This window comes from Mauremys mutica, chromosome 3 (assembly GCF_020497125.1).
Source record: "Mauremys mutica isolate MM-2020 ecotype Southern chromosome 3, ASM2049712v1, whole genome shotgun sequence".
In the NCBI taxonomy this organism is placed as follows: domain Eukaryota; kingdom Metazoa; phylum Chordata; order Testudines; family Geoemydidae; genus Mauremys; species Mauremys mutica.
In genome coordinates, this window is record NC_059074.1 from 187,972,141 (window position 1) to 187,984,252 (window position 12,112).

A 12,112-nucleotide genomic window follows, 5' to 3' on the forward strand; every position below is an offset into this window, starting at 1 on the left:
AATTTATTTTTTTCCTTTTCATAAAAACAAAGAAAGAAAATGAAAAATAAATCCAGCTATATGGGAACATAGGGACTGCCAAACTGGATCAGATCACCATCCATCTAGTCCAATGTCTTGTCACCAACAGTGGTCACTACCAGTGGCTAGAGGAAGAGACCCTACAGCAGGCAGTGATGGAATAACTTGCCCACAAGAAGTAGCTTCCTAATTCCAATTAGTCAGAGGCTGGCAGATGCTCTGAAGCAGTAGGAATTATGTCCCTTCCACAATTCTTGATTTTTTTAACATTTACTAGTATAACTCTGTATATCTACATACATGTCCAATCCTTTTATGAATACTGCTTAGCTTGTGCCCTCAACAGTATCTTGGGGCAATGAATTCCACAGTCTATTATGCATTATGTGCCCAGTTTTTAATACACAACCGTTCAATTTCATTGTCTGTCTCTTTGTACTTAAATGTGTGTTCAGATATTACAGTTAAAATCAGAAAGTGAGGAAGTACAAAAGTCAGGATTCCAGCAGCTGCATTAACTCAGTCATATTGCAGAAAGATGATATTTTCTTTTATTTCCTGGTTAAATGTGTAATTTAATTATATTAGTCTGTGTGGTATTATTATTTATTTGCATTACAGTCATGTCTAGAAGATCAGGGCTCCAATGTGCTAAGCTCTGTACAAATATAACAAAGAGACCATCCATGCTCCAAAGAGCTTAAGGTCTAAACAGGGTATGCAATGAAGCCAGATTCATCTCAAGTTACACTTCCCAACTTCTTATGGAATTGACTTTGCAATCTTAATGCAACATAGATTTTTGCACCTCATTCTCTTCCATCGGGGGTGCAAAGGGTCCTCTTGCAGCAGAACTGGTGTGATCCTGCTAAGTAACAAAAGGGCACAGGTGATCTAATGGCTCAGAGACGAACATTGCCGAGTTCTCTGTATACTGATACATAAACCGACATGCATTGGATTGGCAGGAATGGACGGAGGGCTGGGCAATGCTGCTACACCATAGTTTCTCTGGTCCTTCCCCACCTATGCAGGAGCTTGCTAGAGCCACAGAAGCTACTTCATCCATTAGGATTAAATAGCAGCTGTGAAATATCTCTGCTGCTATTTTGCTACCTGGAGGCAAGATTCCTTCCCTTTATGACCACTGAGTTCTCTGCCACCCAGTCAAGCTGTCCAAAGTAGGTGTTGAGGAGAAGGTTTTGGCTTTAGTACAGTGTGTGCATGTTACACATACCCAAGTTTGCATATACTGAAACATGTGCACTGCTGTTCACGTAAAACCAGCAAAGCATAACTTTGCAGTTTCCTGGCTTTCTGGCATTTACAAAGGATTTTGCAAGGCTACATATTCCCTAAGCAAAGGCTTAATCTGTTTTCAATCGGTTTCTTTTTTCTGGCAGCAGATATAAGGCCACAGAGTCAAATAATGAACTTGTCTTTCATTTGGATATAGTTTATTAATGACAAAAACACTAATCCATTAATCAATTTAAAACAAGTTGGTAAATGAAAAAAATTCTCAATCTCTTTTAGTAACAGGATCACATGCATCTTAAAAGGGGGCCATTATCTCCACGGGTTTCTCAGCTGAAGTTAAAAATCTAAAAATGATTTTCATTCATTTCTCATTAATATGCAAAATTATTCAAATTAGATAGTAATTAACCATCTACTCAGTAGAAAATCTTTTCATGATAATTTATGATAAACTCAGTTGCAGCTTTGATTGAGATTGATTTTTGGTGTTGAGAAGCTATCATGAATACAAAAAAGCACCTGAAAAAATATTTTTAAACACCTAACTTATTGCTCAGCTAATTATATGGTAACCATGTTCAGAGATTATTTCAAAGGGAGGCCTATAGGCACGATACCAATGCTGAATGAAACAGGCATAACATCCTTTTGAGTTTGTCCTACATTTCATCTTACAGCTCAGCTTTCTTTATATCTCCTAGCATAATTCATTTATAATGTTAAATGTTCAGCATTGTTTAATTCAGCAAACTGATACACTGGAACTGGGGCTTTGCTTCATAAGACTTGCAGGATTTCTTTCAAGATAAAATTGTTTTGAAAAATCAAAATGTGTTCCAGGCAAATCTGTTGTTTTACAAGGTAGTATTCCTGGGAAAATCACTGTGATTTGTAAACAGACTCTTCGGATTTATTTTTGGAGATGGTGAAGGGAGCTTGGCAGGTTACAGGGTTAATATCACGTGTACATTGCACTATAGAGAATTCAGTTTTGTTCTTAGTAGAAAAGAAGAGGTTCTGGATTGGGGCCATCCTAGCTCTAATCCAGGGGTCGGCAGCCTTTCAGAAGTGGTGTGCTGAGTCTTCATTTATTCACTCTAATTTAAGGTTTCGCATGCCAGTAATACATTTTAATGTTTCTAGAAGGTCTATTTCTATAAGCCTATAATATATAACTAAACTATTGCTGTATGTAAAGTAAATACGTTTTTTAAAATGTTTTAGAAGCTTAATTTAAAATTAAATTAAAATGTAGAGCCCCCCGGACCGGTGGCCAGGACCCGGGCAGTGTGAATGCCACTGAAAATCAGCTTGCATGTCGCCTTTGCCACGCGTACCATAGGTTTCCTACCCCTGCTGTAAACACTGGGGATTGCTGTTCAAAAATGTTATTCTCTTGGGATAGGAAAACCAGAAAAAAGAATCATTGACCTTGCATTGTTGAAGTAGCATTAAGGAAAACAAAATCCTGTTCAATACCTATTGCTGCTAGTGGGAATTGCTGCAAGCACCCATGCCAGAGAGCCAGGACTATGGAAAAGGGGGAAAAGCTCAGAGATACTTAAAAGCATTTACTCTGAACTCTTAACATAATCACAAAAAATGTCTGGTTATGTAATAAAGATATGTGTTGTACACTATGGGACTTAATTTTGCTGAAATAATTACTGACAGTAACTTGAGATGGACCAAAATCAGAAACTTGAAGCAAATTCCCTCGAATTTTTGTGAAGCTTTGGATTTGAGTTATCACATCCATGCCTGTCCTTAAGGATTTGGCTCCAAGTCAGATGCAAACCTGAAGAGGCCTCTGTTTTAGGATGCAGTCAATGGCATACCTGAAAAGATCACTACATTTCAGCAGCATAGTTAAATCTGTTTCTAAATGTGAACCCTAGCCCTGATTCAGCCTTGAACCCAAGACCAGGGTGAAATCCTGGCCCCACCAAAGTCAGTGACAAAGCTTCCACTGACTTTAATGGAGTCAAGATTTTGCCCCTAGCCTATAGCCTAAACCTACAATAATCTAAATCCAACATTGTATGTGTATAAATACCTGTATTAATAATACCTAATATTAACCACCTACAACTACCCTTAGTACTAAAAATGATTGAACTAAAAGTCACTAACGACACTGAGTTAAATCAGAAATATGTAGTCAGTCCCAATAGGATACAGTAAGCTAACAGCCTTGAACTGATCACCATTCATTTACAGTAGGATAGCATCAAAATTCATGTGCATTAACACTTGGATGAGAGTTTAAATTATTTCCCCATAATGGCCCTCAAATCCTTCTCCTAATCCGTGTGTAACATGACTGTCCCATTTAGCTAATACCCACTAGCTTGGTTCCTTGCTCCTGATCATTTTGCACTTTTTACATTGAAATGTGTGTGCCATCTACTGACCTAATACCTATGCAATCCAAACCCTTTTGAATCTGATTGCATTGCTCCTTATTATTTACTCTGCATCCTATTGTTTCCAGATGGTGCAGTACTACAATGGCTCCATTCATTCCTCTCAAATAAGACCCAGAGAGTGATGATGGGCAACTTCTCTTCCCAAAGAGCACTCACTTCTAGAGCCACACAAGACCTGTCCACTCTCTTCTACAATCACTACATGAAGGCGGTTATAAGATGGAATGGGTTCCTCTGTTAACAATTTGTTATAGACATGAGCAGTACCGTCCCAAACGTGCATGCAAGAAGTAGCTGGCTCAAACTGAACCTGGATTTGCAGGTGTCACGTCTGTAGAGTGCCAACAGGTCACAGCTGGAGCCAAAAAGAAAGATGCCTAAGCACACCTTTGTGTGTGTGTGGGGGGGATCTTTACTCAAACCACAAAATCAAAGCAACAAGTAAACTTCCCAAGTCACATATGGATGAGGGGCAGTTTTGAGGGATAACTTTGGCCAAACTGTTGTGTATTTGGTTGTCATGGGTTTTGTTACTATGGCAACTGAGTTAGACTATTAAGGGATAGCTCAGCCGGTTTCAACCGGCTGAGTGAGCTCTCTGTTTCTGTAAATAAAATGGAGGTTTTGGTTAGCTGTCTGCTCTCTGGCCTCAAGTGATTGCTTCCTACACCGGCTGCCCCTAGGACATAACACTGGCAACGAGGATGGGATCCTGGTGCTGCTCCAGTAACAGAAGGAAGTAGAAGTCAAGGTAAAGACCAAACAAAGAAAAAAAGCTGCTTGTTTGCACTGACTGTGAAAGTGAAACTAAAAATCATGGCTACTCTGACCAGGCCCCTGGAGCCTTTTGATGAGAATACAGAGCAGTGGCATGTGTATACTGAGCGTTTTGAGCTTTTTGGTATTGCAAATGACATTACAGAAGCGAAGAAGGTGCCAATATTCTTAACTGTTGTAGGGGCTAAAACCTACTCTCTGCTACGCAGCTTACCACACCCTGTTAAGCCTGAGACTAAATCTTACAGTGACATTGTGGAAATCCTGGGATCTCATTTCTCCCCAAAACCACTGGTAATTGTTGAAAGATATAGGTTCCACAAAAGAGACCAAAAGGAAGATGAAACAGTTGTACAATTTGTAGCCATTTTAAAAAAGCTAGCAGAACACTGTGAATTTAAAGAGATGTTAAATGATGCCCTGCGTGACAGGTTAGTGTGTGGCCTCTGCAGTGAAGCTATACGGAAGCGCCTACTGACAGAGGCTCAGCTTACATTACAGAAGGCTGTTGATATTGCTGTCTCCATGGAACTGGCTACAAGGGAGGCACAATACATCGGTGCATCCCCTAGGGTGCAAAAAGTGTCACAAGAACTGACCCACAAAACGGTGCAGAGTCAAGAATGTTACCGCTGTGGTAAGCTGGGTCACCAAGCATCAGAATGCTGGTGTAAGGACCTGGTGTGTCGACACTGTGGCAAAAAGGGACACATTGAGTATGCCTGTAAACAAAAGAAAAAGAGGCCTGTGGTCTGGCCAACAAAAAGAGGAACCTTGCATACCCTAGAGCAGACCCAGGATGATCAAGGTGACACCTCCTCACAAGAGGAAGTGCCACTGCGTGTTTTGTCTTTGGCAGCGGGCTCACATGAATACTGGGTAACCCCCTTATTGGAGGGCAAACCTATACGCATGGAACTAGACACCGGTGCAGCTGTCTCGCTGGTTCCTGAGACTGTGTATAAGGAAAAGCTACAGCATCTTCCGCTTAAGGCAACAAAAACTGTTCTGAAGACGTATACAGGTGAAGCTATGCCCATGTTGGGCACTATTGATGTTAAGGTGGAGCTCAATGGACAGGCGGCTAAATTGCCACTGTTTGTGGTGAGAGGTGACTACCCAGCCTTAATGGGTAGGTCTTGGCTTGGGAAGATTCAGCTGAACTGGGCAGAAGTGCACCGGATGACTAAAGAAGAAACCAGTCTAACCCCTATACTAAGGAAACATGCTGCTGTTTTTGGAGATGATTTGGGAAGTATGAAGGGAATCACTGTGACATTGAACATTAAACCTGGCAGTCCACCAAAATATCTGAAAGCCCGAACTGTGCCATATGCCATCAGGCCAAAAGTTGAAGCAGACCTGGAGCGCCTGGTCACCAATGGAGTCCTAATACCAGTTACCCATAGCTCATGGGCCACTCCTATCGTTCCAATAGTGAAGAAAGATGGCTCTCTCCGGATTTGCGGTGATTTTAAAGTCACTGTCAACCCAGTGTTGTGTGCAGAGCAATACCCGCTTCCCCGCATCGATGACCTCTTCGCAGGCCTGGCTGGGGGACAAAAGTTCAGTAAGATTGATCTGAGTCAAGCATATTTACAGATGCACGTCGATGAAAAGTCCCAAGAGCTGTTGACTATTGTGACTCATAAGGGGCTTTATCGATACTGTCGCCTACCCTTCGGAATCACATCGGCTCCCGCCCTGTTCCAGAGGGCTATGGACCAGATCTTGTGTGGCTTGTCAGGAGTTCAGTGCTATCTGGATGATATCCTGGTCACTGGAAGAAATGAAGAGGATCACTTAAAGAATTTAGAGGCTACCCTACAAAGACTGGAAGAGTATGGCCTACGAGTTCGCAAAGACAAGTGTGAATTCTTCAAGCCCTCTGTTGAATATTTGGGACACATCATCGATTCTGCAGGTCTTCATAAGGCCCCTGCAAAAGTTAAAGCTATTGTGGAGGCTCCCCCACCTCGAAATGTAAGCCAGCTACGCTCATTTCTAGGACTACTGAACTATTATGGAAAGTTCATCTCACAGTTAGCCACACTGCTAAAACCACTTCATGAGCTCCTTGGGCAGAACAAGGCCTGGAAGTGGACTGAAGCCTGTGATGTTGCATTTAACAAAGCTAAGGATGCATTGTTAAATTCTGAAGTTCTAACGCACTTTGATCCATCCTTACCCCTGCAATTGGCCTGCGATGCTTCCCCTTATGGAGTGGGAGCGGTCGTGTCACACATTATGCCTTCGGGAGAAGAAAGACCTATTGCTTTTGCTTCACGCACTCTAAGCAAAGCAGAAACTAACTACGCCCAAATCGAACGTGAGGCATTAGGAATTGTTTTTGGAATTAGGAAGTTTCATCAGTACCTGTTTGGGCGAAAGTTTACTCTTCTTACAGACCATCGACCTCTGACATCAATTTTTGGACCCTACAAAGGCATTCCCCCATTAGCTGCTAGTCGTATGCAACGTTGGGCATTGATACTTTCTGCACACACATATGAAATCAAATATCGGAAATCCACTCTGCACGGCAATGCAGATGGCCTCTCAAGGTTGCCTTTACCGGTCAAACATCAAGATAGTGCCCAAAAGGAAATCTTCTACTTTGAACAGGTAGAGAATACACCCATCACTGCTACTCAGATAAAGAAGGCAACCCGCATTGACCCAGTATTATCCCAAGTTATGGACCTGGTGATGCATGGAAAATCTCGACAAACCTCTCCGGTCTCACCCGACCTTGTTCCCTACATTTCCAGGCGGACGGAGTTATCGGTCCAATCTGGTTGTTTGTTGTGGGGGAGGCGTGTCATTATTCCACCACCCCTGAGATCACAGATGTTAGAACAGCTACATTCCGGTCACTGTGGAATAGTGCGCATGAAGGAAATTGCACGAAGCTATTTTTGGTGGCCTAGATTGGACAGTGCTATTGAAGAGAAGGCAAAAGCTTGTATGTCATGTCAGAGTGTAAGAAATGCACCCCAGTGGGCACCCCTACACCCATGGGACTGGCCTGAAAACCCGTGGCAACGTATTCACGTTGACTTTGCTGGCCCCCTTGAAGGAAGCATGTTCTTGGTGGCAGTAGATGCCCATTCTAAATGGCCAGAAGTCTCTATAATGCAGTCCACTACTGCAGAGAGTACTATCCAAAAACTACGAGGACTCTTTAGTCGTTTTGGTCTGCCAGAACAACTTGTGAGCGACAACGGACCGCAGTTCGTCTCTCAGGAGTTTCAAAATTTTATGAAGGCAAATGGGATACACCACGTCACATCAGCACCATATCATCCGTCCACCAACGGATTAGCTGAAAGATTTGTGCAGACAATGAAAAACGCTTTGAAATCAGCAAAGGGACAACACTCCATTCAAAAGCGTCTGGATACCTTCTTACTTTCCTATAGAAACACATTCCCCAGCCTTTCTAATGATGGGACGACAGCTGCGCACTTGCTTTGATCTGCTGAAACCTTCTGAACCCAGACAAACTGTGCAACATCAGCAGCAATATCAAGTAATCAGACGGGCACCCAGAGCAAAAGACCGAAGCTTTAGCCCAGGGCAGCCAGTTTTGGCTCGGAATTATACTTCCAGAGCTAAATGGGTCCCGGCCACAGTCATCACTCAAACAGGACCTGTTTCCTATACAGTCCGGACTGCAGAGATTCTTACCTGGCGGCGACATGTAGATCAGCTGTTGCCAGGTCATGCCAGTCTTCAGGACCCATCTGCAGTTGAGGGGTCTGACTTCACCCCTCCTGGTGAGACACTGAATCATGAGTCACCTGTTCCTGACTGTTCTCCTCCATTACTGCCGGCAGCTGAGATACCCCTTTGCCCAGCACGAGCTCATACCACCTCCTCACCTATTCGTGCTGTGGACCCTGAGCCCCTAGTACTTTCGGGTGCAACAACACCAGAAGTTCGCCGTAATCCACCTAGAGACAGAAGGCCTCCTCATCGGCTGGATCTTTAGTTAGGGCGAACCCACGGTTATGGGGCAAAATAATCCCCAGGGTTTAGCCGGGAATGGAGGCAGTCTACCCTCCTTCTCTAGTTTAGTGTGTGTTTTATTTAGGGGATGTTCTTATTAGGGGGGGAGGAATATGTTGTGTATTTGGTTGTCATGGGTTTTGTTACTATGGCAACTGAGTTAGACTATTAAGGGATAGCTCAGCCGGTTTCAACCGGCTGAGTGAGCTCTCTGTTTCTGTAAATAAAATGGAGGTTTTGGTTAGCTGTCTGCTCTCTGGCCTCAAGTGATTGCTTCCTACACCGGCTGCCCCTAGGACATAACACAAACAACTAGTCCATCTACTCTATATCCCTTTCCCTTTCTTCAGGGAGGACTCTAGAGTCCATCCCATCTCACTGAGGGGTCATCCGTCTGACCTCAGGGGAAAAAAACCCTCATATTATTTCCCCAGGCTTTCCCTTACCTTGGGAAAATCTGGCCATTCTTTCCCACTCAGTAAATGGTCAAAAAAGTTGGGGGCTGACCCTCCCCTTCCCAAAAGAAGTCCCACTATCTTTTTTCTCACCAATTGGCTGTCTTCTAAAACTGAGAGATGTGTGTCTTGTCTCAGTCAAGGCATCCCCCTTCCAATATCTAATTTCCTCTCACCTCCTGATTATTTACCACAGACAGAGGGCCCCTCCCTCCAGGCTTGTCACTTCTGGCAGGTGAGGAACTAAATCCTGTCTCCAGTGCAGACCATTATTCTCTTACCACCCTAGCCCGATGTGGGGTTGGTAAATCCCATCATGGAGGGCGAGGCTCAGGAAATGTTTGAGGAGCTCACCATAACACCAAGGTATTTCTCCTCTGTTCCGCAGTGTGAAAGCCTAAAAAGCCAGGAGTTCAGGAGAGTGGTGTGGGATGCTGAATATCTGAGATGGAAGTGGGAGGAGCAAAGTTTGCATGGTCAGCCCACTTAATTCCAATCTCCTCCCAGGCAAACGTCCGTGCACTTCAGAACCACCTATTTGTTCTCTATTCATTATTGCTGTAGCATCTTCAAAGAACTCCACCAGATCCATTAAGCCTGACTCTTCCTGAGTGAGTCCATATTGGCTGTCCTCTGTTGCATTGCACTTGTCCAGGCTTCCTCCCACTGTATCCTTAGAACTGTTTGAAACTTGCCTGAGTTTTGGATGATGTGGATTTTTTAACCAAAATTGTTCATCTTTTTTATGATGAATTCCTTGAGTTTCAGATTTTAAGATTTAGCTTCTTTTGACCTGGAAATTCTGTTCATCCACAAGAGTTTTCTTGGCCCAGAAACCTATCATGTGACTGATTTATCTAAACACAACAAAATTGTCACTTTGAATTTTGCTGAAAGGTTTGTCAGCCTGAGATAAAATTCTGCTGATTTCTTTCCATATGTGAATTCTATACTTTCCAATTTTCATACAGTTGGGGGTTTCACCGCAAAAGTTTCATGCAGCTCTGCATATCTTCTGGTGTCCAGGTACTGGCAGGAATGTATGTGGACTCAGATACCAAACAGCAAGAATATCATTCTAGCAAGAACTGGAAACGCTGTTTTGGTTTGGAAGGCTCCTACCCTACTTTATTTAGGTTTCTCTCTCCCTCCTCCCCATGACTCATTCCTCATCCCCATGCTTTATTTCTTCATCTCTTTGCAACCCCAGCCCTTGATTTCAGTACCTTTAAGGAGACTTTGTGACATGATCCAACCAGTCTTCACTTCTTCTGAGGCTGGCCTAGCTAGTCACCCATGGGGTTTCTCTATCAATAAATCTCTGGTACAGCTCAATGGGGAACTATAGAAGTATAAGCAGTCTGAACAGGTCATCCATCGGAGCACCAAAAAGGTGACAAACATCTGAATGAGAGGATTTAACTGATGGATCAAAGAGAGGAGCGCCTGAGAGAGATGACAGAGGGGATGGAGTGACTGATAAAATCAGTAGAGTCTGGTGACATCGCAGAGAATCTCAGAAGAATGAGGCTATCACTCCCATCTCCCATGCATATTGTTATTCGCTGATCTAGTTTTCTTGAGGTTTTAAACTTTTTGGATAAATGGGACTGAAATAAACATTCAGAGTCAAATAAATTAAAATTATTCATGTCTTTGACCGAAGCAGAAAAAATAATAAATCTCTGCATTTACATAGCTCCTTCCATCAGGGTATTTCATGGTGCTTCATAAATCCAAACCTATGCAGTAGGCAAATATTATTATCCCTGTTTTACAGATGGGGAAACTGAGGCAAATGAGAGTTTCTGTAATTTGCCTCAAGGTCTCAAAGGACGTCTGGGTCAGGACTGGAAACAATGCCCCCAGTCATTAGCTTCCAGACCTATTCATTAAACATGAGATTTTCTTATAGTCCTAATGAGGACAGCAGCCAGGATGCCAGCTAGAAGGCTAAGTGAGTGAGGCCAAGATAAGTGAGCTCTGAAAACCATGTGCTGTTCTGACAATGGCAAGTTATAGTGAGATGGGAATGACGCCACATGAGCAAGCACAGTCACAGTTTAGCACATTGTTTGATCTAGCAGACAAAGGCATAACATATCTAATGTCTGGAAGTCGTCATAGCTTGAAAAATTCAAACTGGAAGCAAAGTGACCATTTTTCACAGTGGGGGTGATTAGTCAGTGGAACAGCTTACAAGGGATGTGGCACATCCTTCATCACTGGAAGTCTTTAAATCAGCCTTGGATGCCTTTCTAACATATCTGCTCAATCACAAGTTATTCAGCTTGGTGCAAGCAGGGCCGGCTCTACAGTTTTCTCCGCCCCAAGCAGCGCGCCGAATTGCCGCCCTGGGCCCTGGAGGGGGGTGGGGGGGGCAGTCCGTGTGCCCTTAGGGCAGCAGGCGGGTTTCCGCGGCGGCGGCAATTCGGCTCCAGCTTCTATGTTTAGCTGAAGCCGCCCCGGACAGCTAAACATAGAAGCTGCCGCCGAATTGGCGCTGCCGCGGAAACGCGCCTGCCGCCCCAAGGGCACACGGACCGCCCCCCCCCTGCCCGCGGCGGCAATGCGGCGCGCTACTTGGGGGCAAAACAAGGGGGACTGCCGCCCCTTGCAGAATGCCGCCCGAAGCACCAGCTTGGAATGCTGGTGCCTGGAGCCGGCCCTGGGTGCAAGAACTAGTGGATGAGCTTCTATGGCCTGTGTTATGCAGCAGGTCAATCTAGATGATCACAATGGTCCCTTCTGACCTTAAAATCTAAAAATACAATGAAGAAGTCATGATGAAGTGCTGCAGCTAGGAGAATACTGGAGTGCCAGGTCACAGTACAAAAATGTTTTGTTGTAACATGGTAACTGTGGGAGAAGCCTCCTTTGAAGCCAAATGTGGCTTTGTCTATTGGTGTGGCTAGGGTGATCATATTTCCTTATGCTGAATATGGGACACCTGGTAAAATTATTTTTATTCAAGTGAGTTCAACAGCAATCAATTGTACAAACATTCAAATTAACATCTAGTTGACTGAGCCACTGTTAAAAAGAAATATTGCATAGCTGGATTATTTTTATTTACCTTCTTATTGTTAAGGCTTTACAGTTCACATGGGGGGGGACACACACACACCTACCCCCCCACACACACATGGGGAGAGGTGA